At 38.9% G+C, this 26,859-nt stretch overlaps 1 protein-coding gene across 5 annotated transcripts in view; it reads left to right on the forward strand.

Moving 5' to 3' along the window:
* The window catches only part of LOC129778241 (protein sickie), a 475,861-nt gene that overhangs the window by 348,349 nt on the left and 100,653 nt on the right, over window positions 1-26,859 (forward strand). The gene's annotated exons all lie outside the window — the stretch shown is intronic.

Below are 26,859 nucleotides of genomic sequence, written 5' to 3' on the forward strand. Positions count from 1 at the left end.
ATAACTGTATTTTTTTTCCGTTGCCAAAGAGAGGTAGCTGATTTGTCGATGATATGTCTGCTGGACTGGACACTGATAGATTACCCTCTAGGACAACGGAGTTTGGGTTATGCCCCAGACGAATCGACACTTTCCCTCTTTTTATTTTTGTTGCTTTGCCTGAGTTGATATTTTTGAGCCGAGCACTGGATGGCTTTGATATTATCGACGGCACGGGCAAACCAGTTCACTCCCTGTGTCTCTCGGTAGTCTGGTTCGTTCGAAGAGTTTCTGGTCCGCTGGCCGGCGGTAGGCGTGTGCACTGTGTAGAGATGATAGTGATTGTGGATCTTCGGGATGGGATGACGCTGCAGGGAAAGTCCGAAACAAGTTCATCATAAAGGGCGAACTGAGAGACTATGTTGAAAACTATTTTAAAGTTCTGCTGCTGCTGGTATCTTCGGCTCTCGCTGAACCGTGAATTTTAACATTGCAGACAGATAATTTGACGTTCGGTTGGTTAGAGGCTTTGTTTGAAACAATGGTTCGTCTGGGCCTTCGACAAAGGTATAAATTCTGCTTAACATGAACGTCAAAGTTTTTCACATCGTTAAACAAACTCCAAAACATGTATATGCCTTCGAACACTCACATTAATATTAATTAAAATCAGTCTTATCCCGTTGATCGAAACTCTGCACGGTGTTCACTTTTGGAAATCCGAGTCAGTTTTTCCCAAGGAGCTTTTGGTTATAAATAGTAAAAAATATTGCAACATAGAATAAAAAAAATCATCAATTGAGTGGTATATCCTTCATTTCGAATGCAAATTTGCCGATCACAGAAAATCAAATTTTCAGCTTCAGTGACTGTGAATGCGGAGTTTTCATCAAAGAAAGAGATTTCTAACAATACTGACATACGCGTTATCTTTGTTTTACCATTTAGAAACGTGTAATTTGGTGTAGCTAGGTACATCTTAGAAAGATAGCAAAAAAATATCAGAAGCTGATGATTCGTTTGCACTTTGATTTGTATTCTCAAACAATTTCAAATTGTTATACTTCAAAGTCATCTAACAAAAATGATTTGTGAAGGGAGCTGAGTATTAACACACAAATATGGTCAATTGACCATATTTGTGTGTTAATACTAGTGCCTGCGCAACAATTATCAAGCAATGGCTCTCCGTCCATTGCTCTCCGTCCGCACAAGCTCTGCTGCTTGCAGATAAAAACATCGGACTGTTTGTGCTATTAATGACACAACAATGAAAGCCTCGATTTCAGATTATCTTGAAATTTTTTTTTTTGTCAAAAAAAATGTTTTTTTGGCACTTGGTCGTTTATTTGCCTGAAAAATCGATTTTTGACAAAACTTTTTTTTTGAGATAACTGTAAACCTCGTCGTGTCATGCAATTTTAAGACATTTGGCATAATTTTTTTTTTTAAACCTAGATTTCCGGTGATTTTCGGTTTTCAAAAAACTAAATTTTTTACGTTTGTGACACCAGTAAATGAAATCCGAATGAGCTAATATTTCGCATAGGGTATATTATCGTGCAAATGAACATTTCGTAGCAAGTTCCGAATGAAAACTCGGAATAACGATTTTATTGGCACCCAAAACAATACTTTCTCTATGATGAACGATTCTTTGAAAGTTTAAAAAAGTAAAAAATCTCTTTGGTCTCGAAATTTTCTAAAACCCTTAAAAATTCTTTTTTTTTTTAATTTTCGCCTAATTTTTTTGGTTCATAGGTTCGCTTATAGCCTTAAAAAAAGACCAATCAATCAATGAAGGTGCTGTGATTGAACCCACGGTCGTTCGCTTGGTAAGCGGAAACGCAGCCATTTAGGCTAGGGAGACCTCCTGAAATTACCATAATTTCACAGAAAGTTCATTTAAATACCTGTCAATTGATATGAATATATTCGAAGATCGGTGAAGCGTTTCAAAAATGTATTTGACGTAGGACTACGTCTTTGATTTCTATATAGGGGAGTCACTCTACAAAATTGGAAATGAGACATGTAACGATTCATTAAGAGATTTCAAACGCTTATTACGCAAAATCGTTATTGTGATATGTGTTATTTTTTTTTCTCTTTTATAGTGACTTTCAACACGTTTCGGCTGGTTCGTCACTTTTACTCCCATTTTTGGAAGAATGTCGGGAGTGAGAATCGAACTCGTGATCACTGCGTGAGAGGTATGGATGTTACCACTACGCCAGATCGCCTCCGATATGTGTTATGTTGTATACTGTTAGACAGGAAATTCAACCAGCAATTTTTTTTTTGTTAAAACATGAACAGTGAAAATGGTAAAGAAAATTATCAATTTCACGATTAAAATGGGTATGTTATTTCGATTTTACTAGCCACTCTTTTTCCCTCACAACTCCCTTTATCGTGTAGATTTTGCTATACTGATAAATTATGACTTCTTGTCCTCTTCTGCGTAATTAAATAAATAGAAGGTAAGTGTGGTAATAACTTTAGTGTATGTTGCGCATATTTTTGAGCAGGGACATAAAAAAAAGTATTGAGTTACTCGTGTCCTAGTTAGACAGTGGTTCCGAATTCTTCCCGTTTGAAGGATGTAAGTTAGTATATGATACTGATCGTCCAGGACCTCGATTCGATGTATCAAAAGAATAAAAATTACAGATTTCTGAATAATGAAAAAACTCAATTCAAATGCAATTACTACAAACAATAACAGTCCTACGTCAAGTTCCTATCCGTGCCCTACGCCTAAACCAATCTATTTTTTTTGAATTAATATGTATCCCACGAAAAAATAATATCTCAAAACCGAAAGAAATATGTCTTTCTGAATATTTGACATGTTCTAGATGATAAAAATATCAGCTTTCCAAAAATTATACAAACATCTCCAAATCCATAAAAAACTATTTTTTCGAATGATCCGCTCAAAATCGCAAGTTACCTATATACTATTTTTCATTTACTGGAAATCGGCCCAGTAGCTCAAAAGTAACGTATTTACGTTCTGAAAAAAAAAATTATTTTAAGACCACCCTAATTCAGGATGATGCACCTGAAAAAAAAATGAAAAAAAATACGCACCTAAAATTTTTAGAAATGGAATAACTATACAGGGTTTAAGTAGAATTGAAGCAATTCTACCGTTAGACCTTTTCTTCGTGGAATATCATGGAAGAGTACATACGAGTTTAAACAATTTGTTTGCCGAGTTTTGCTCCGAAAATTGTATTTTTGATTTTTTTTTTTGCTGTACTACATTATCCAATGAAACGGCAGCTGAAGCATACAGAATTCATATCGATGGTGTTTTTTTTGTAAACAACACACAAAGATTGGTATATAAGCATGGATTTAATGTTCTTTAATGATTCCACAACAATACTGATAATTAATCAGTGCACTATTTTTTGGATCCCGTAAAAGAATGTCATTCCAGTGGAATCCAATAGTATCGATGGTTATGGTTTGCACTAGAAATCATTAAAAAACATTTATAGTAAAGGATTTCGTTCTTAAATTTCTAGAATTTTCTTGTTCTCGCTGGTACTAATTTTGTAGTCGTATGTAATTCACAAGAGTTGTCTTTGTCGAAAAAACTTCACCATTTGTCAGCGTTGACATTGAAACGTAATAAATTGTGATTTTTTGTTTCTTAATAATTTAGTTTTTTCTTTCATTCAGTTTCATTATACGGTTTGTCAATTTTCCAGAGAACAATAAATACGGGCCGCCATCCATGATGGGGTAGCCAGTGTTCTAAACTTTATGTAGAAAAATCGAATGCATTTGAAGCTTTTAGGAAAGATGGAACCCCTGAATATTTTCAAACGTATTTAGTCCTTGAGAATCAGTTCAAAAATTTGATCAAAGGGAAAAAACGTGCTTATTGGCGAAATTTCGTGGGAGGTTTTTCTCGAGAAGCGTCAATGAAAAAAATATGGAAAGTGGCTCGAAACATGAGGAATGAGTTGAAACGAATGGCTTACTCTCAGATACACAATATGGGTTCCGCAGGGGCAAGGGGACGAATGAGAGCTTGCGTAGCTTTCTTCAGAAATTCAAATGGCTTACGCCGAAAAAACAACAAATGGCTTCGGTATTCTTGGACATAAACGGTGCCTTTTATTCTGTTTCAATAGAGGTTTTGTCAGACAAATTAGTTACACTCTCGGGGTCTGCCGTCTCTATTAAATAATATGTTATATAACTTGCTCTGTGAGAAATAATTGAACTTTTCTCACGGAGATTCGGCAGTAAGTCGGTTCTCTTACATGGGCCTCCCCCAGGGCTCATGTTTAAGCCCTCTTTTGTACAACTTCTATGTAAGCGACATCGACAATTGCCTTACACGAAATTGCAGCCTAAGACAACTTGCAGATGATGGAGTGGTGTCTGTCGTAGGATCAAACGAATCCGACCTACAAGAACCCTTACAAGATACTTTGAACAATTTTTCAACCTAGGTCATTTGGCTAGGGATCGAATTCTCCACGGGAAAACAGAGATGGTGGTTTTTTCTAGGAAGCATAGACCAGCAAAACCAAAGCTTCAACTTTTGGGTAAACCGATCACTCATGCTATGTCATTCAAGTATCTTGGGGTCTGGTTCGACTCCAAATATTCTTGGGGGGCCCATATTAGGTATCTGAGTAAAAAATGTCAACAAAGAATAAACTTTCTCCGTACAATTACCAGCACCTGGTGGGGAGCCCATCTTATAATGTTGTATCGAACAACTATTCTCTCAGTGATGGAGTATGGCAGTTTCTGTTTTCAATCAGCTGCCAAAACACACCTCATTAAACTCGAGCGAATTCAGTATCTTTGTCTCCGTATTACGTTGGGATGTATGCCCTCAACGCATACCATGAGTCTCGAGGTTTTGGCAGGCGTACTCCCACTAAAAGATCGCTTCAATTTATTATCTCTTCGGTTCTTCATCCGGTGTAAGGTTATGAACCCATTGGTGATCGGAAATTTTGAGCAGCTGATCGAGCTGAATTTTCGCTCCGGATTCATGAGTTCATATCATGAATTCATCTCCATGCAGGTTGATCCTTCTTCGTATATTCCCAACCGTGTTTGTTTTCCTGACTACATCAATTCCTCTGTGCATTTTGATCCGTTCATGAAGCAAGATATCCATCGAATATCAGATTATCTTCGATCGAGGACCGTTACAGCGATCTCAACGATGAAAAGTATGGGCGTATCAATTGTGAAAATATGTATTTTACTGATGGGTCCTCTATGAATGAGTCCATAGGATTTGGAGTGTTCAACGAATTTTTTAGTACCTCTCACAGTCTTAAGAATCCTTGCTCAGTGTATATTGCTCAAAACCTGCTGAACACAATTACACGCCTCACGATCTGTTGAACACTATTATATTGTAAAAGATAGACTTAGCTCTGTCGAAGCTATCCGTTCAGTGAGGCCGGAAAAGCACTCGCTGTACTTCCTTGAGAAAATACGACAAATTTTGAGTGCTTTATCCAGACGCAAAGGTGGATGCGATTGAAGGCGATATTTATCAGCGTCAAACCGCCTTTAATGAATTTTACTCTTTAGTACGTAAAAATGCGTAAAAATACCATCGTTAACTGGCAACGCAAATGGAACGAAGATGAATTGGGCCGGTGGCTCCACTCAATTATCCCTAAGGTTAGCCTCAAACCATGGTTCAAAAGTCTCGACTTGAGTCGAGACTTTATTCGAACCTTCTCCCGACTCATGCCTAATCACCAGACCAGCAAAACCGACAGCAATCTCTGCGTTTGTGGCCATGGTTACCACGACATCGAACACGTTGTTTGGTCGTGCGAGTTGTATCTTGTCGCCAGATCGAATTTAGTAAACTCCCTTCGGGCAGGAGGAAGGCGGCCCAATGTGCCAGTGAGAGGTGTGTTGGCTCGGTTAGACCTTGATTACATGTTCCAAATGTATGCTTTCCTTAAAGCTATCGATCTTCGAGTGTGATTGTTCTTACATCCTTTACCCCTCATTTTCGTCGCGGGCTATCGGTACCCTCCCTACTAACATTAGAGTAAGTTAAATTATAAATACATATTAGATGTTAGGATAGTTTTAAGAATTGAGTGTGAATGAGAATGTGAAAGTAAATGTGAGTGTGAGTGTGAACATTGCTACAATATCCTTACATCCCATCCTTTCCCTAATGAAAATGTGGCAAAATATTTGCTGGGTTGAAAATACTTAACCTTGCTTGTTCTTTACTTAGCTAGGATATCAAGATAACTTCCTTCTTTTCGATGTTTCGTCCTTTGCTTTGTCTAGAGTTGTGTTCGCTACGTTTTCAACTTGAGTAGATTTTCAAGTGTTTCACATCTGCAATATCGACTAATTGGCTGTCCCTTCGCCAAGTTTGGCCAAATGAGAAGCTGCTTATTTCTCTTCAATCTGGTTAACAATAAACAACCTGGTTACTTGTTCAACATATTGAAATCTTTCAGAAGCAGGAGATCGAGGAAATACAAATTGCCCCGATTCAACACCTCTAGAATCTTTCTTCGTTAGAGGCGTGATTGAATGGAATTCACTACTTTGAGTACTTTAACTGAACAAATATGTCATGATTATTTATATGATGAAACAAAATTACTTTAACTTAGAAATTTAGAAATCGTGAAACCAATTCTACGCAAAAACCATTTGTAACAATTATTAAAAGACGAATGTCTTATGTTACTCGTTAATGAATAAATAATAATAATAAAATGTGTCACCCTCCTAAACTCGAGTCGACCGCGAGTAATCGGTTTCCTATTTTATTAACCATAGATTTAAGGAAACATGTTTATATTTTATGGTAAAAATATAGTTAAGAGCGTGGCTCCCTAACCTATGTAACTGAGCCTGTAAAAATGAACGGATTAATAAAAAAAAAATAAATACGGGTTAATTATAACACGCTTATCGCTGTTTATAAAAAAAATTAATCCAAAAATAATCAACAATGTTTCATACATGTTTCCATTTTAAGTATTAGTCGTTCCGAAACTGTCATTGGTATATTAAAGGGTGTGTCACATCAAATTGCATCACGGAAAAAACGCTGTAGAAATTTAATTTTTAGGAATTATATCTTCAGCTTTCGCTTATAATCAGATAAGAGTGTATAGATCACGTTGACCATGCTTCACTATCAATTTTTCGTAAATTTGGAAAAATGTCGTCGAACGAAAAAGAGCGTCGTGAATTAATCCTGTGCACTCATTTCGAGAATCCGGAGTTGTCACATCGGGACATTGGTAAGATGCTGGGAATCGTCCAATCCACGGTCAGCAGAGTACTAAAACGATACTTCGAGAACCTAACCATCGACCGGAAGGTGAAGAACGGCAAAAATGGATGCTCCGTCAGTGAAAAATATCACAAGCGCGTAGTTAAACGGTTTAGACGTGATCCGAGAAGTTCGGTCCGGGATGTCGCAAATAAGCTGAATTTGTCAAGTTCATTCGTCCAGCGGACCAAGCAGCGGGAGGGCCTGCGTACATACAAGGTTGAGAAGGCTCCTAACCGCGACGAAAGGCAAAACATGGTGGGGAAGACGCGAGCCCGGAAGCTGTACACCGAAATGCTGACGAAGCCGCATTGCCTGGTAATGGACGACGAAACCTACGTCAAAGCGGACTTTCGTCAGCTGCCGGGCCTGTTGTTCTTCTCCGCAGAGGACAAATTCAGCGTTCCGGAGGAGATTCGCAAGCAGAAACTATCCAAGTTTGCCAAAAAGTACATGGTGTGGCAAGCGATCTGCTCTTGCGGAAAGCGGAGCGCCCCCTTCGTGATGACCGGCACGGTAAACGGGCAGGTTTACCTTAAGGAGTGCCTACAGAAGCGCTTACTACCACTATTGAAGCAGCACGAGGGCCCGACCATCTTCTGGCCAGATCTCGCTTCGTGCCACTATTCAAAGGACGTGTTGGAGTGGTACGAAGCCAACGGGGTCACCTTCGTGCCAAAGGAAATGAACCCGCCCAACGCGCCGGAGCTTCGCCCAATAGAGAAATATTGGGCGATTATGAAGCAGGCCCTCCGGAAGAACCCAAAAGTTGTCAAATCGGAGGCGGACTTCAAGAGAAAATGGATTTCTGTTCAAAAAAAAAACTACAACCTGACGTTGTACAGAACCTTATGGACGGGGTAAAGAGGAAGGTGCGAGCATACGAGCTTGGGCTCGAAGTATGAATAAAAAGAAAATGCCAAAAGTTGTTTAATAGTTTTTATTTTACTGTCTTAAATTTTCAAAAGGATCGGTCTACTGGGCGAATTTCTACAGCGTTTTTTTCGTGATGCAATTTGATGTGACACACTCTTTATTTGATTACCGCTCTATGGATTGTAGCGAAAATTCCCAACTGTAGAGATTTTGGAAAGCATGAATTCCATAGAATTTGAAAGACCACACGTTTTCACTTTCCTTATCCATCAAACGTGACGGTTATTACACGTTACAATTCCACACGCCCCGACGACGAGCCTAATCACGCATGAACGCGATACTCCCTCCCATCTAAGGCAATAAGTATAGGTAGCCACGGGGAACAACAGTGTCACTGATGCTTGTCATTCATGACTACACTTTGCACGCCATATCGGCCCTATTGCATCGTGAGACAGTTAGAGAGCAGGGGCTCTCGAAAGCCAGCATCCGATCTCGGTGGAGTCCAGCAGCAGCAACATTCGTGCCACATACAATGTTGTGTGGTGTGTGCCGTACCGTTCGTCCCACCAATCGCGGAGACGGCTGAGTGGTCATTTCCGCGTGATCGATTCAGCAGCCGCCGCTGCTGCCCGGACAGATTGTACATCACGATAAAGACAATTGACTTTTACGGCCATTCCTGATCCGTCGCTGGGTATGCAACCAGTAGTAGTGACCCCATTCCGCAGCATCTCCCATCACGACGGCGGCGTCGACAGCAGCAGCAGCGCATTCGTTATGCGAAAGACAAGAGTGCAAATCTCGCTGTGCTGTGATTTATGGGAAATGACAAAAGTGGTGAATGGATGCATGTTTTACGGGGCTCAGAGCCCCAACAATGGGAAAGCCCTCCAGTCCGATAATTCCGACACATTCGCGATAATGAAGAGGAAAGCTCAGAGAGAGCCTCGCCTTCTGTAAGCACAAATTATACTCAATTGAATTAATTGTACCTACTCGCCGGAAAAAAACAGTGGCGGTGGCGATGCAAATCCAATTTGTGCCTAAACGAAAAATTGCACTGCCGGCGTTTAATCGTCTTAATTCCTTCACTCAATTCCCTCTCTCTCGTCTTAATTGGGCAATTAGTATTTGCCAACAAAACAAACGTTGGCTGAACGATCGTTACACGTTGTTTCCCTCTGTTCTTTTCATCGAAAATGATTTATAACCATTAGCATCGCACTAATCCAATATTTCACTTCTCTCTTTCCTTCCAGGTGAGTACCCTTATGCCTTGCTTATTATGCACTACCTAAATCCTCTTCGGCGAAGGACAACAATTTGTGCGGAACGGTAGGATTCCTTTCGCATCTTCTTAGTTGACACTTAGCAACGGCGTTTGTCAGCTCGAGGTGACACTTTCTGCCGCCCAAACAAGCACAATACGTCATAATTATGAGTATGTGCAAACGCGCACAGCTCTTCGTTTGTAACCGTCTAGCTTTATGTTATGTTTTCGTTAATGAAAATGAAACCTGTGATGGAGTGGGTGATAGCCAGCTACACAACCAACTTCCCGACAGACTCAGGAACTCATCTCATCCGAGGTGTACATGACAGGTACGGGAGCTGTCGGCGACTTTCGTCACACCATATCGCACCCCAGATTCACTACGAGCGACAACGGTGCGCAGACACGGGACTTTTCCCCAGTTTCCCATTTTCGTGGGGTTATCTGCTGGTTGGACATCTTCCAATGTGTTGCTGCCACCAAAAAAAATATATATGGAAAAGTTGTACGACACAGAAAGAAACTTATCTTTCTTCGTTTTTGTGTATTTCTCTCTTGGCCAGCGAAGGGAAACACTGGCCAAATCCAACAGAAATTTTACGATTGACATAGAGATTTTTCCAACAGAATCCAACAGCGCCGCCAGACGGAGAAAGGGTAGAAGAAGTACGTGTAGCATTTGATTTAATGCTATTTTTAAGCGCAAATCAGGCAGTCAACTTTTTGCACTTAGTAAAAGTTTTTTGGTGTACTTTTCGTCGCTCGATGCACTTTTTGGAGCATATGCGAATAATGAGACTTTTGAGGGACTCTTGTTCGTTCCGAGCAACGCTTATTTCTAGAATTTGAGGTTTGCGTGAAGAGGAATTTTGCTGACTGAAATTGATATATTTGAAGAAGAACTGTTAATGATACTTTTATCAGCACGAATCTGGCATGAAAGGTCGGAACAATACAATGCATGCGATAAGTTGTCATCGAAATGGATTCTTGATTGATGGATAGATACGAGACTTCTGATTTTCTTGTGCAAAAATTTGTTAAACTTATGTTTGTGATTGAGCGTACTCAGCAAACATTAAATCGTATAATTTGGCATACTCCTATATATAGTAAGATCGAATCACAATCGCATTTAATGTCCATCGAAACATACATCGTGTGTATCTAATATCGGATAAAATGTTAAAAAATTGATTTCATTTATCACGACAGATTAAGTTGTTATTGGATATAACCAACATCGATTTCGAGATATATATATATACAGGTAAACTTCAATATAACGTACCCTCGTTATAACGTACCCTCGATATAACGTCACTCGATATAACGTACATTTTACCTCGATATAACGTACACATTTCCAAAGTGTGAAGGAATTTTTTTTTCAATACTTTTTTTCTGATAGAACAATGAATTATCCGTATTGTGATGCTAGAACAAGTTTTGTGCCTTCAATCAATTCCGAAATACAGCTGGTTTTGTGATTGCGGATTCTAAATGAATCAAGCTTTAATCAACAGTACGAAGGGAAACATCATGAGAAAGGCTGGCTTCGTCTTCTGATTGAAGTTGTTCATTAACTTTACTAAAACAGCTACACAATAATGTATTATAGACTACGTTTGTGAGTACTTTATTATGCTTCGATATAACGTACAATTCGATACAACGCACCATTTTGAAAGTGAAATGTATGTTATATCGAAGTTTACCTGTATATGCATATCTGGCAGATGCAAATCGAGAGTCACATAAATGTATAATTTGAATCAATATAGTATTGCGTTAAATCGTGTTACATGTTGTGGAATATGCATTCGGTACATCATATTACGAATTTGACACATCATGATAGTTGATGTGAATTTCAAGATGGATATGTAATACGGTCGTTCGGTCACTAAGTTGTATGAGGTATATGAAAACAGTACGGAAGCATGAAAGAGAGAGGTTAAACACAAGCGTTCGAAATTCGGCATTCTCTCAATAAGTTCAGTGGTATTCAAGATGGCGCCATATATAATTTTTCACAACCCCATCAATATGGGTATCAAATGAAAGGGCTTGACTAGTACAATGTAGTTATTTACGAAAAATCCAAATCCAAGATGGTGGCCGCTACAAAATGGCCGATTTCATATTTTCTCAGAACCCCATCAATATGTGTATCAAAGTAAGGGCTTGACTAGTAGAACACAGTTATTTATGAAAAACGCGAATCCAAAATGGCCGCCACGACAAGATGGTGCCATATATATTTTTTTCACAACCACATCAATGTGGGTATCAAATGAAAGGGCTTGACAAGTAGAATACAGTTATTTATGAAAAATGCAAATCTAAAATTGCGGCCACTACGAAAAGGCGGATTACATATTTTCTCAGAACCTCATCAATATGGGTAAAGGACTTGCCGAGTAGAACACAGTTATTTATAAAAAATGCAAATCCAGAATGGCCGCCATCACAAAATGGCGCCATATTTTTTTTCAAAGCCCCATCAATATGGGTATCAAATGAAAGTGTTCGACTGGTAGAATACAGTAGATCATGAAAAACCCAAATTCAAGATGACCGCAGTTCCCAAATAAACACTTATTTTTTAATGGTTCCGTTCAGCTTGTCCTGTTTGTATGTATGTTTGAGTGCTTGTAGGGTTGTCCCACATTAATAGGAAAATGACCCCGTTCCTGTTGACTGATTGATCTGAAATTTGGAACATACCTTCAATTCTACTGTCATTATAAAACTGCGTATTCTATGATCTTGAAAAATTCAATTTGGCCGTCGCTAAAAAGTGGCTGAACGACTTGACTTGGAGAATACACTACATTATGAACAACATAAATTCGAAAAGGTCGCCACCACAAAATGATCGACTATGTATTTTTTGCAATCCCCTCAATATTGGTATCAAATGAAATAATTAGTTGTCGAGAACCTTCTTTTGATACCCATATTGATGAGCCATTTTGTGGTGGCGGCCATTTAGGATTTGCATTTTTCATAAATAACTGTGTTCTACTTGTCAATCCCTTTCATTCGATATACATATTGATGGGTTTCTGAGAAAATGTGTAATCCTCCATTTTGTAGTGGTTTAAAATGACGTTTACATTTTCCATAAATAACTGTGTTCTACTAGTCAGGCCCTTTCATTTGATACCCACATTGAAGCGGTTCTGACAAAATATGTAATCCGCCATTTTGTAGTGGCCGCCATCTTGGATTTACATTTTTTAATAAGAACTGTGTTCTACTACCTTTCGTTTGATACCCATATTGATGGGGTTGTGGAAAAAATATATGTGGCGCCATCTTGTAGTGGCGGCCATTTCGGATTTGCATTTTTCATCAATAATTGTGTTCTACTCGTCAAGCCCTTCCATTCGATACCTATTATGATGGGGTTTTGGGAAAATTCATATTGATGGGATTTTGAGAAAATATGTACATAATCCGCTATTTTGTAGCGGCCGCCATCTTGGATTTTCAAGATCATGAAATACGCAGTTTTATAATGACACCAGAGATAAAGATGTGTTCCAAATTTCAGATCAAACGGTCAACAGGAAGGGGATTAAATTTCTATTAATGTGGTACAGCGCTACGGACAAAGTTGCAAAGTTACAAAGTCACAAACATACAAACGGGTCAACCTAGATAAAACCGTTTAACAAATAAGTGAAAATCATAATTATATTACGTTTACCGAGAGAAAATTCGTTTTTTTATGACTCGGTTATCCGGAGGATTCGATTATCTGGAGTGTTTAAAAAAATCAATACTCCGGATAATCGAATCCGACCTGTATTACAATTTTTTTAAACGTGTTTTCTATAAAGTATGACTGATGAAATTATATATCGCGCTGATACTGAGTGGACACTATATTTTGCCGATTACTGTAGATAGCTTGAACAATTCAAAACACTCTATATGAACTTTTAAACTCTACGTCAAGTTTAGGCTACTGTAGGGTTTGTTGGTTCTATTGAAAACTATAGATAGATTTTGATGGCCCCTGTGTTGTGTTTTTTGTATTCAAATTATTCGATTATTTCTCCAACATTATTCATCATCGTATTTATCTGCAAATTATAACCAAATCCTGAACGGAACATTTTATCTTATTTGAGAAAAAAAGTAAGGGTTGCTTGCTTTTGATTTCTTTGGTATTTTTAATGATAGGGTAAATGAACTTGGTTTGTCCAATTTGGGGTGTTTTTACGCAACTAGTAAATGCAAATCGATTTTTCTTCATGAAAATCACACATAATCGATACGAGTTTAGGTTTGTTGAAAAGCCCCAAGTCTCTAGTTGCTAATACTACCATAAGGTGTTGAAATTATTCAAATTTTTATGTTTTTTAACGATTTTCCTTAAAGAAGAATTATGATCATGGTTTGACCACCTCTGATCATGGTTTGCCCAAAAAAATGATCATGGTTTGTCCGGTTTTAGAAATCTCCATTTTTGAATGAAAACATTCGAATTCACAATTAGATGTTGCATTTATCATTGCTTGAGTTTACTGTCATCATATTGATTCATTCATAATTTAGGCTTTCTTCAGAATATTGCCTTTTCTTGGGCATTTTAGAAGTGACCCAACAACACAATCAACACATACTTCTGCTATGCGCGAAGCACACCATAAACAAACATAAACAAACTACAGCGAGCCAAGCGGTTGCCATAGAAATCATGTGGACAAAACAACATTATTGAATTGGACAACTCATGATCAGAATTGAGTTCATCAAAATGCGTTAATTTAATGGTTTAGCTATGTAAATCCGATACAAATGGTGAGCAAGCATGATGTTTACAATATTTATAAGTGTTGTAATCCAGAAAAGGTCTGAATACGTGCCAAATAATCATCTGGTGATCGATTAAAAGTTAGCTCGAATGAGGAGCGCATTGACACACATAGAAGGTGTATTTTATAATCCTTTAAAACATGTGATTTCGTAAAAATATACTATCAAACTACTATAAATCATGTAAAAGGCAATTTCATTTATATGTTTCGAAACATTCGAAGGCCTTATTTGACACAGGAGCGCTGAATTAGAGCATTCAAAAAAGTGGGCAAACCATGATCATATTTTCGACTGGACAAACCAAGATCATTTACCCTAATTGAATCGAAAAATATATGAATGTAACCATGAAAAATTACAATTAAAATTAAATCAAACAACAAACACTGAAGATTGAAGCGAAAGGATTCACAATAACTTGATTCATTCCGATACACACGCGGGGAAGCAGCCGAACATTGAAAATCCAAAAATACGAGAGAGACAGAGGAAAATCCTCCCCACCTCCCACACCCAGAGGCGCAATTATTTCTTGCAAATTAACGACCTTCGGCATGGTCGACTTCTATCTGACCGACAAACGGTGCTGCGATAGCCGCAACGGCTCCATGAGCAAAAGTGATTTATGCTTATGTTTTTTTTTTTTGTATCTGCTTACTTTCTTATCCGTTCCTGCTCTTCCTCCGACCGCTGAGGATACGGTCAAAATGTAGCAAAAACTGCTTAAAGTGAACTGTAAATCAGCAAAATCGCGAAGGAAAATATGCAACCCATAGTTCATCAAGCTGGCTGCAATTGGAAGCTTTCCGTTGCATTCACCAACACTCGAACGATTCAATGAATTTTTCGCCCTAATACCAATCATTGCATTCAAAATGAATGGAAGTGAATTTGAAGGTAGGAGTGTTTGTGTGTGTCTATTTGCAGTGGTGAATGAACTTTGTTTATGCTCCACGGAAGCATGTGTTTGGCTGCCGCATGCAGACACAGACAATCTCGCAGCCAGAGGAAACACACCGTTAAAGCTTCATTGAGCAATTGACCGCGTCCAAATAGTGGGGTAGTAATAGTGGAGCAACTGACTGTCGATAGTGTGGCCTTTGGCGTTGTACACATTTTACTATCTTCTTACGATGCTTTATGCTTCGCTATGTTGGAAAGAATGATAGCTTTTTTTTTTTTGCTGTTGTTTCCTTCCAGCGATCGCATGTTGTGTGGGTATTTCCTATGTGCGCTCGATGGGTCTCTGTAGTGGTGCTGCTAGGGTAGCGAACAAGAATCACTAGTTTTGGGTCTGATCTGCTGTGCGGATCAGTTTAGTTTGGTGCTAGATAGTAACGCGCGCGTATGTTGTCTCTCCGGTCTCCTGACAGCAGTAGCGGCAGTCGTCGCCGGGGGGTCTCGCGATTTGTGCGTTTTTTTGTGTGTTATGTTTTGTTTTGATTTACAGTTTCAATGTGAGATAGCAAGTGAGGGAGCTTCGCGGATTCGGAAGCTGGTGAGAATAAGAGCGAATGGAATACGCGGAATAACGAAAAAAAAAATGCAGGCTGTCGTCTTGGGGACGACCCGGATGAAGTAATAACCGACTTCAATCGGGCTAATGAAGGAAGAAAAGAAGCTCTTTTTTAGAGGCTGAGTGATATTATTCATGCGTAGCAGCGTAGCAGTGGCAAAGTGATGACTAGAGAGATTTTGCGTTTATCGTGTGTACGAAAGTAGGTCTCGGCAGAATCATGTCTGTCATTGAAATGTTTGTGTTTCGGTTTTATTGCGGGAAGTGTTAGCCCGAAATTCCGCTATAGTGACGATGTGAACAACCAACGAACGGATTATCGCAAGCCTTTAATCGGAAGCATTATATAGAATGTGGAAATGAGTCATTCCCCTGAAGTAGGAAAACGGAATCAAGAGGCTGGTCTTAATTTATTAAATTAAAATTCTACGAACGAAGCCCCGGGATGCGGTGGTCCAAAGTAGAAACAACAAAACAACACAACGTTACGATACGTCTCTCGCTGCCCCCGGATGCTGTGCTCATCGATAATTCAGTGGCAACGGCGGATTCATAATTCAACTCCAACACTAATTGGCACTGATTTGAGCACACGATTAATGTCAGAAATCTCCCCAATTCGTTTGGTCAATCCACCACTTGTTGGCCATTTCCCGCGCCCTCGCATTTCGCCCCGAAAACAGACCTAATAGTAAAAAAACCTGGGGGTGAGACAAAAGTTGGCACAAGCCGAAATTTGAAAATGAATACTCGCTTACGAAAATTCAGGAGGGACCAATTATCTTTCATTCTCTCGTTGGCGTTTGCCAGATCCTTCCCACCCGACGACGATGACGACGAATGTTGTCAAGTACTTTTTTGGGTTGTTATTTCTTTTGACGTAGGACTACGTCTAACCGGAAGATATAGGGGGTGAAATGGAAATCTAGGCACTGAACAAGTAGGAAAAAATGCAAGATTTGGAACGCTTATAACTCGAGCATTTCTCAATAGATCGCAAAGGTTTTTGCATCAATTGATTGGAAATATATCTACGCATCTATCATAACGAATAACATTTAATTTTTCTTGAGATAAATAATTGAATAATTGTGAAATATCAAGCATTGTCAAAATGCACTATGTGCCCATTTTTGATTGGTCCATTTTGTGCTCCTCAAATCGTACCGACCAAAACGGGCAACCAGAGCAGCAGCGAAATAGAATGAAGCACGATTGGAAAGGAAAAAGAAAAAAATGAACGAAACATTGGTCGCAGTCTCACACATGCGTAATTCTCGAGCCAGCCAGTCAGCTTAAAAATCCACGCTCCGCTGCCGTAACGATCATTCTCATTCAAACCGTACACCACATCGGTTCGCATCACAACACATCAACAAACCAACCCAAGCAGCCATGTCTGGACATGGTAAACGAGGAAATGTGAAGGGAAAGGCAAAATCCCGCTCGAACCGTGTTGATCTGGAGTTCCCCGCAAGGGTAGCTAGGCCGAGCGCGTTAGTACCAGTGCACCAGTCCACCTAGCCGGCGTTATATAGTTTCGGCCGCCGAAGTGAGCGAGTTAGCTGGCAAAGCTGCTCGCGATGATAAGAAAACCCACATTCGGAACAGAACACATTCGGTTCGGTGGATATCAAGACAACAGGCAGTTGCAGCGAATGGCGAGTGGCAAACGCAATCGCAAAACGGCATCAGGTAGCAGAAGAAAAAAGTTTGTTCTTTATACAAACTGCTTTGGTGGCAAATCCAGAACAAGGCGGCATCGAGGGCGTTCGAAATGGTTATTTTTTCAAAACCACGAGTACTAAGTTTTCTAAATTGGAACCATTCCATAAAACAAGGCGCTTTTCAGGGCCATTAAACCTTCAAAAAAAAAAAAAGTTTAGGAAATACAGTTCAATGCTTTCTAAAACAATATCCAAAATAATAATAAATCACAAATTGATTTTTTCATAATTTGTTTGTCAGGGTATGATGAGTATGTGAATTTGGTAGTTGTTCTGAGCTTATTGATTTTCACCAATTTTTTAACTGCTTCTAGATTGAAAGTACAGTAATTTACACTTATCTCGACATTTAGCTAATTGGACGGACATGTAATGCGACATATTTAGTTGGACATTTTTGTAAACATAGAGTTCGGGGTCCAAATTATGACCCCACATTGAAAGTTGACACTGTACCACTGTCATCGCAAATGTTCAATTACAGGTTAAAATTACCTCCAATCCGATACTGAGTGGTGGTAATGCGACGTGCCATTGAATGTAATTTACTGTAAAATATGTCACAAGCTGGATGGGAAGAAATTTTCCCACTGTGAAAGCTGTGGCGAGTGGCAAATGCAATCGCTAAACAGAAAGGTTTAGCCGAACAAGATGGGGATATCGAGTGATAACAAAACAATAAACTCTTTAGATTGAAGATAATTTTGTGATCCTGAAAAGGACCCTTTTTAGCCTGCATGTGAATCCAACGAGCGAACAAATCGTAATGAATGTATTTTTTTGCCATCGCTCCGTTTTAACGCTCATTCGTTCGTCTCGTTGGACTCGCCCCTCTGGCTGAGTCTGCCGATTTGTCTCTATCCTGTGAGTGTGTACCGCTAGAGTATAAAACACGCGGACCCCAAAAAAATATCTTATTTTCTTTCAAACCGTAAACCCGTAAACCGTAAACCCGTAAATCGGCATCGTGGACGTAACAAATGAGGACAAGTTAAGGGAAAGGCAAAGTCTACTCGAACCGTGCAGGTCTCCAGTTCCCTGTTGGTCGCATTCACTGATTGCTCCGCAAGGGTAACTAGGCCGAACGGATTGGTGCCGGAGCACCAGTATACCTAACAGCGATTATAGAGTTTCGACCGTCGGAGTGCTCGAGTTGGCTTGCAAAGCTGGTCACGACAATCAGAAAACCCGCATCAAGAACAGAGCAGCTTCAGTTCGGCGCTCATCAAGGCAACAATTAGTTTCAGTGAGTGGCAAAGTGTTTCTCCGGCACGTCGCATTAAATGTAATTTACTGAACAACATGTCACAAGCTGGATGGGAAGAAATTTTCCAACTGTGAAAGCTGTGGCGAGTGACAAACGCAATAGCTAAACAGGAAGGTTTAACCGAACAAGATGGGAATATCGAGTGATAACAAAAACACAACACCAAAGGTTCTTTTCAGAACCATCAACATATTCATAAAGAGTAAACAGTAAACTAATCCATTTTTCAGGTAGATAGGTAGGTATTCACGTAGGAGAAGAAAATAAAACAATATATTTAAAATATATATTTAACAAAAGCTGTCCCCTTTGTATAGTCCTACGTCACTCCGGTTATGTCCCCGACATTACCCACCCGTCTTTTTTTTTTTTCATTTCAAAATTTTCAGTCCAAAATGTTTGGGTTCGAGAGCCAGCCTGTCTGCCTGACTGCACGAGGTAGCGATGATGCTTCAATCAAGTGGTTTGAATTTGCGTAACACATCGCTGTGGCGAAGGAACACACCTTCGAAAAATTGGAACGCGTTCTAACTTTTTAGTGGTTCTTTTTCCGGGTGCCCGTTTGCCGGTGCCACTTGAGTAGAGTTTTGCATCTCCCTCGTTTTTGTTTTGTTTTCCTGCATGAGTTTTTGAAGTGTGGTTTCGATTTCGATGCCATTCATTTATATTATTCGAATGAGAGTCGATTGCGCGAGTCAAATTGAATGATAGTCGATGGATTTCGATGGATGACTGACGTCCGCCGTGTTGTTTCGAGATGTTTTCCATGCTCAATTTGGGGCATTCTCAAGAATTAGCTCATTGTATACATTTAGACAATTTCTTATTGGAAAAAAATTACACAAGAAAGAGGGACTGTTTCACATATTACTGGGAGCGTGGATATGAATCCGACTTATCAAATGGGTTCGTTTACGTTGAAGTGTGTATATTGAAATGTTGATAGCATTATTATAAATATTCTGTGTCAAATACTACTTTAATACGCAGAGCGTTTTATTCCTAATACAGCGCGAACTCGATATTATACAGTCTTCGCTTTCTTTTCACTGTATATAATCGAATAAAAAAAATATTTGTTTTTTATACATATATTTTTGTTGTTTTTTTTTTTAATATAAAAGAAGATTTTAATTTTTGATTCATCCCCTTAAAGACATTGAATACCCTTCTCATTGAAAAAATCTGAATCATTTTAGGAGCAGGGTTGCCATAATAAAATCTTTGTTTTTTCTCAAAAAATCTGTATTGAAAACTGTACCAAATTTATAAGTCCTGTTTTGAAGCATAATCTTAGCTTTAATATCATTGATTGGCATATTTTTTTTATACCTTTTCTCTAGTTTAGGCTCATTAGCATTTTAGCTATAACAGAGCCGAATTTCAATCGTGTACTTGTCACATGTTTATCATATCTATAATTAACGAATTACACAGTTGCCATTTTTCGGCGTTAGAGTATTCCCTTCTATACCATTGCATATGATACACATTTACATAGTAGTCATTTAGGCGTAAGAGTTTTCTTTCTGTTCTTCCATTTTCCGGTTAGACCGGACAGTGGAGACACCTGATTGATCATTGTTGAGTTATTTATAGAATAGCAGCCCGATGTGTCTTGCAGAGCAGAGCAGTTGTATAGATTAATCGATCTTGTTTCGACCGTGGATCGATCTCCATTCGCTGATGATTGTTGCGTGGACGTAGTTATTCTGTAACAACACAAAGACGGTCAATGAGGACCCTGAGTTTTGAACTTACGATCGATCGCTTACTAAGCGAACGCGCAACCAATGTGGCTACGGAGACCCCCATTGATTGGCATAGTTATTATGAATTTGACAATGTTGATAGTATCCACGTAGAGCCTTTGAACTACAGGAAAACCTCTTTTTAAACAATGAACAATTCCAAAGATTTAGAAACATATATTTTTGATTCGCATGAAAGTTTGTATTCCGTTTGGGTTGGAAGAAATATGAGTTTTTTACAGCAATTGGGAATTTTTTGAGTTAAGCGTAACTTTTCAATAGGGCGTATCGATTTTAGTAAGAGAAATCTTTGATAGTATATATCTCAAAAACTATGAGTCGTGCCGAAATAGTGTTTGAAAAACAGTTAAAGAGTATTGATGTTTAAACCTGAAAAAAGTGAAAAATATACACTGAGAAAAAATTAGAACTCGTTTTTTTATTTACGAAAAAAAACTTTAATTTGCGATATCTAAAATGTGCATTTTTTTATTTATTTTTTTTTCATATGAAACAAGTCATGTGGAAAATTCTAAAAAATGAGTCCAAGATGGTAAAACTAATTTTGACAAACTTTGTGGAACACCGATTTTTTTATGAATTTTCGAAACATAGAATTTTTCTATGTTAACAGTCAATTTTAGCTACAAATTATGAATCCTGATGTGATTTAAAACAAAAAAGCCCATTATCGATCTCCTTCTAAATGCAGCCGTTCGCGAGATATTTAAAAAAAATGTTAATTTATCCCACATGTCTTCAAATGTTTTCCAACGTAACTCTTAAACATTTTCACCATAATGATGTATTTGGAAAAGTTGTTGGAAATTATAAGCAAATTCATAAAATTTCATGAACATGACGATAGAACACGACAACCATATTAAAAGGTTTTCTTTTACAATAAATTAAAAATATTTTTATGGGACAAAATTTCCAATCGTTATATGTCTGGTTCGTGTTAGGAAAACGCATTGCGGTCTTCACATATATGATTATCTTTAAGCCCAAGATGGATCTTACTGGGATCCGTTGTTAATCGCAATCTAGATAGGTTCAAGAGGTTTTTCAGAGCATCTAAAGAATCCACGTCGGTGTTGAAATATTAGTGAAAGAAGCTACTAAACTAGGCGAGAGCAGAAAAAATATAGATCAAAATAAAACCATACTCGATTAATTTATTCAGAATGACGTAATTCTATCAGAATCTGCCTGTACTGTGAGCTTATGGCTTCAAAGCAACTTTATGACCCTTTTTCATGCGCGAAAGCTTTCCTTTTTTGCAATGATTCCTTGTTATGTTATTTTAATTGTAAATTTCTAATTGAAGGTGAATATTTTTAAAAAAAATTGGCAATCGCTCATGAATTTGTTTGTTCTAAGAATAAGAAGTAACCGCACAATTAATTTTTTCCCCAAAATTATTCTGGCACCAGCTAGAAAGAGAATAATGTAAAAAGAATAATATTTGCTTCTTAGTTCCGAAAAACACAAAATTATTTCGCCAAGATTCTGCAAACCTACAAACCCGTAAGAAAGCCGACTAAATTGGATATAGACAATTATTTGTTTTATTTTGTTAACAACGCTAGCCTGCATAAAGGGTGTGTCACATCAAATTGCATCACGGAAAAAACGCTGTAGAAATTCGCCCAGTAGACCGATCCTTTTGAAAATTTTAGACAGTAAAATAAAAACTATTAAACAACTTTTGGCATTTTCTTTTTATTCATACTTCGAGCCCAAGCCCGTATGCTCGCACCTTCCTCTTTACCCCGTCCATAAGGTTCTGTACAACGTCAGGTTGTAGTTTTTTTTTTTTGAACAGAAATCCATTTTCTCGTGAAGTCCGCCTCCGATTTGACAACTTTTGGGTTCTTCCGGAGGGCCTGCTTCATAATCGCCCAATATTTCTCTATTGGGCGAAGCTCCGGCGCGTTGGGCGGGTTCATTTCCTTTGGCACGAAGGTGACCCCGTTGGCTTCGTACCACTCCAACACGTCCTTTGAATAGTGGCACGAAGCGAGATCCGGCCAGAAGATGGTCGGGCCCTCGTGCTGCTTCAATAGTGGTAGTAAGCGCTTCTGTAGGCACTCCTTAAAGTAAACCTGCCCGTTTACCGTGTCGGTCATCACGAAGGGGGCGCTCCGCTTTCCGCAAGAGCAGATCGCTTGCCACACCATGTACTTTTTGGCAAACTTGGATAGTTTCTGCTTGCGAATCTCCTCCGGAACGCTGGATTTGTCCTCTGCGGAGAAGAACAACAGGCCCGGCAGCTGACGAAAGTCCGTAGTTTGACGTAGGTTTCGTCGTCCATTACCAGGCAATGCGGCTTCGTCAGCATTTCGGTGTACAGCTTCCGGGCTCGCGTCTTCCCCACCATGTTTTGCCTTTCGTCGCGGTTAGGAGCCTTCTGAACCTTGTATGTACGCAGGCCCTCCCGCTGCTTGGTCCGCTGGACGAATGAACTTGACAAATTCAGCTTATTGGCGACATCCCGGACCGAACTTCTCGGATCACGTCTAAACTGCTTAACTACGCGCTTGTGATCTTTTTCACTGACGGAGCATCCATTTTTGCCGTTCTTCACCTTCCGGTCGATGGTTAGGTTCTCGAAGTATCGTTGTAGTACTCTGCTGACCGTGGATTGGACGATTCCCAGCATCTTACCAATGTCCCGATGTGACAACTCCGGATTCTCGAAATGAGTGCACAGGATTAATTCACGACGCTCTTTTTCGTTCGACGACATTTTTCCAAATTTACGAAAAATTAACAGTGAAGCATGGCCAACGTGATCTATACACTCTTATCTGATTATAAGCAGAAGCTGTAGATATAATTCCTAAAAATTAAATTTCAACAGCGTTTTTTCCGTGATGCAATTTGATGTGACACACCCTTTATTACAAATATGTGAAAACTTAGAGAGGTTAAATTTACCCATTCGCTAAATTATGCATTCGAGAGCAAATTTTTGATATGTTTTTCAGTAGAAAAAAACGAACGAAAAAACTTAACCAAATCAAGTTAATTTATATTGTTACATAAAATTGAACTTAAAAAATAGATTTTTCTTCAAAATAAGTTCACTACGTTAAAGCAACAAACTGCAACAAAAACGATGCGTTCGCTTGGCCACAACTTCACGTGAACTCAAAGAAGTTCACACTTTCTTAAGCTTTAAGCTAGGTAATATTTTAATAACATCGAAAACTCTCATCGGTATTTAATTGACTAGATTTCAGACAATACCGCGTGGCATTTGCTCCCGGCATTTTTGTATCCATGCTTTGGGATCCGATGGCAACACTTTCCATAAACTTTTGAAAGACTGCATTGGGACACTATTTCCAATCTGAATATTACTATTTATGTACGGGGCCTGAATAAAACCAGGATTTTTTTTTGTAGACCTTTTTTCCACGGATTTGGTTGTATGAAATTTATTTTATTCATTATATTTTCATCAATAAATTTCAGAAACATTTAAAAAAAAATGCAATGTTTGTGTTTGAAAAAAAAAATAATTTAAAATTGGATGGACTTCAACATACAACATTTAAATTATAAAAATGACAGTGAAATAATTATCAATTTTATTTTTTTTTTCAAATTTAAGTTCAAGAAACATCGAATTTGGGAGTCTCCGTAGCCACATTGGTTGCGCGTTAGCTTAGTAAGCGATCGATCGTGAGTTCATTGACCATCTTTGTGTTGTTACAGAATAGCTACGTCCACGCAACAATAATCAGCGATGGAGATCGATCCACGGTCGAAATAAGATCGATTCATCCATACAACTGCTCTGCTTGCAAGACACATCGGGCTGCTGTTCTATAAATAACTCAACAATGATCAATCAACTGTCTCCGCTGTCCGGTCTAACTGGATAATGGAAGAACAGAAAGAAAACTCTTACGCCTAAATGGCTACTGTGTAAATGTGTATCATATGCAATGGTATAGAAGGGAATACTCTAACGCCGAAAAATGGCAACTGTGTAATGTGCTAATTATAGATATGATAAACATGTGACATGTACACGATTAAATTCGGCTCTGTTACAGCTAAAATGCTAATGAGCCTTAAATAAACAAAACGATATAAAAAAAAAACGTAGTAGTTGAGTAGATTTCTATTAGTCGAATGTCCTTTGAAAAATGAATGTTGCATATTAGTTGATTTTTGCGTTTGTTCATTAATTAATGTGCTCAAACTAAAAAAGTATATTAAATTTGTCCGTTAACATAATAATTACGAGCATTCAACATATCTGGCATTATTGCATTGGAGGTGTATGTGGACATCTCTTTGTCTTGTCGCTATCAATAAGATTGTATTTTGATCAGAACTATGAATTAGAATTCAACCAGATCGGCGCAAAATACCCTCGAAAAAATATTAATGTCTATGGGGCAGCTAATTGAAGCAAATTAAAATTTCTGACAAAATATGTAGATATACATACTAAGGTATGAAAAATTGGACATCTTCTAATTTCGTTCTCTAACCACTTCGCGAAGAAACCAAATTATGTAGATGATCCGACTGAATTCATAGTCCAAGAATCTCACTTCCAAAGGAATCTTTCCGAAGCATTTCAATTTGTGAAATAAATTGGAAATGATCGTCAACAACACCACATTCGTTTGGCACCAATGACTGAAAAGCTGAAGAAACTCCAATGAGTTCTCCCGGCTGAATAGCGACGGGTCGCTCAATTGGAGCTATCTGCTCTATTTGGATAGTTTCGCGGCAAACGCGGCAAAAAATATATCTCCGACCGTCAAATTAATGTATCGTCTAGTCTGGCAGACGAACAATGAACTCGGTGCGACGCTGATGACAATGGTAGCAACAACAAAATTGGTAAAAGCGGAAAATTAAAAATCCACTTTCCTCTAGTTCCATCGAACGAGGGGGGCGCAGCACCCCAATGTAGTAAGGGTCGGTGAGAATTTTTCACCGTTTCAGCTATGAATTATTGCTGCGCCCGGCGCATAATGGATCTCTGGCGCGAATTGGCAAAGGATCCGACGAAAACAGGGAGGGAGGAAAAAGTCAATTTGCGCGGAATCACGTCGGAAGTGATTAATGCATTGCGCGGAAATATCGCTGCGTTTTTTCTCCGTTATTTGTGTTTCAAAACTGTGAGACAGATAAACGAACTAATCATCATGGAAACATCAAGCGCCCTTCGATGACCCAACGCCATTCCGGTGTGTTGGCCCGCATCGATCGCATACGAGTCGGGCTAAGTGATGAGTAAAATGTGAGAGAGAAACAAAACAAACAATCGGATTCTGGCCACCACCACCATTTGGATGCACTCACGGCGGCGAAATGTTTGTATGCAATCCTAAACAATCCTACTGCACCGCACTGCCTGTGTGCATGCTCCGAATGTGTATGCATCCGGGTGACGAGGGGTGCAACCGTTCGATTCGAGGTTATTGCTACTTTCGAAGCTGAAGCGCCCGAGAGGATTGGATCGGATCAGTATCAAGTGGGACCGACCGACGAAAGAAGCGCGGTTGCTTATTTTTGTTTTTTTGGGATGGTTTGTTTTCCCTGGCGTCAGTAGCGGTGGTCAGAATAAAGAATGGAATTAAAATAGAAGATGGGCAAATTAAAATAAGGGCAAGGCGCCAGATGGAGAGATAAATAATTCCATTCCGGTCCGACGTCGATGCCACTGGATTGTCAAGCATCACGGAAACGTGGGGCGTTGCCCTAACTGACCCTAATTATCCTAAAGCTCTGAAATTGGAGCTTTCAAAAACAAATTAGTCTATGATTGGAAGGGTACATCATACAATATTCTACCTTACGAAGGCAATTTTAAGACAGAGATTGTGGTTATGGTAACCACATGGAGTTATGGTAACGATTTGACATCTGGCCGATAGCTCTCCGATAAATATAAATCTCATTTAATCATTTTAGAATTTTTTAAATTTTCAAACTATTTCCAGGTGATCTCGGATCGAACGAGAATGTTTTGCATAATATTTGCTGGGACTAGGAATGATTTACTTCTATGATTTCATAAATTCAAATCCGTTTGCAGTTTTCCGTTTTTTTTTGCATCTTCTCTCAGCTCGCCCCATTCAGGTTCGAATTGGTCGACCTTGAGACGAGCTTTATTTATATCCCCCATAACACATCTTAACACGTTATCCCCAATCCGAACGCAACCGCCCTCTGCTAACCATCAGCAAATCTGTCAATTTGATTACCATCTCATTCGTCTCCTTCGGCACACTCGGAAGCGACCGAAAACTTGTTCCTTCTGTCCAAGCTGACG

This window comes from Toxorhynchites rutilus, chromosome 3 (genome assembly GCF_029784135.1).
Source record: "Toxorhynchites rutilus septentrionalis strain SRP chromosome 3, ASM2978413v1, whole genome shotgun sequence".
Taxonomy (NCBI): Eukaryota; Metazoa; Arthropoda; class Insecta; order Diptera; family Culicidae; genus Toxorhynchites; species Toxorhynchites rutilus.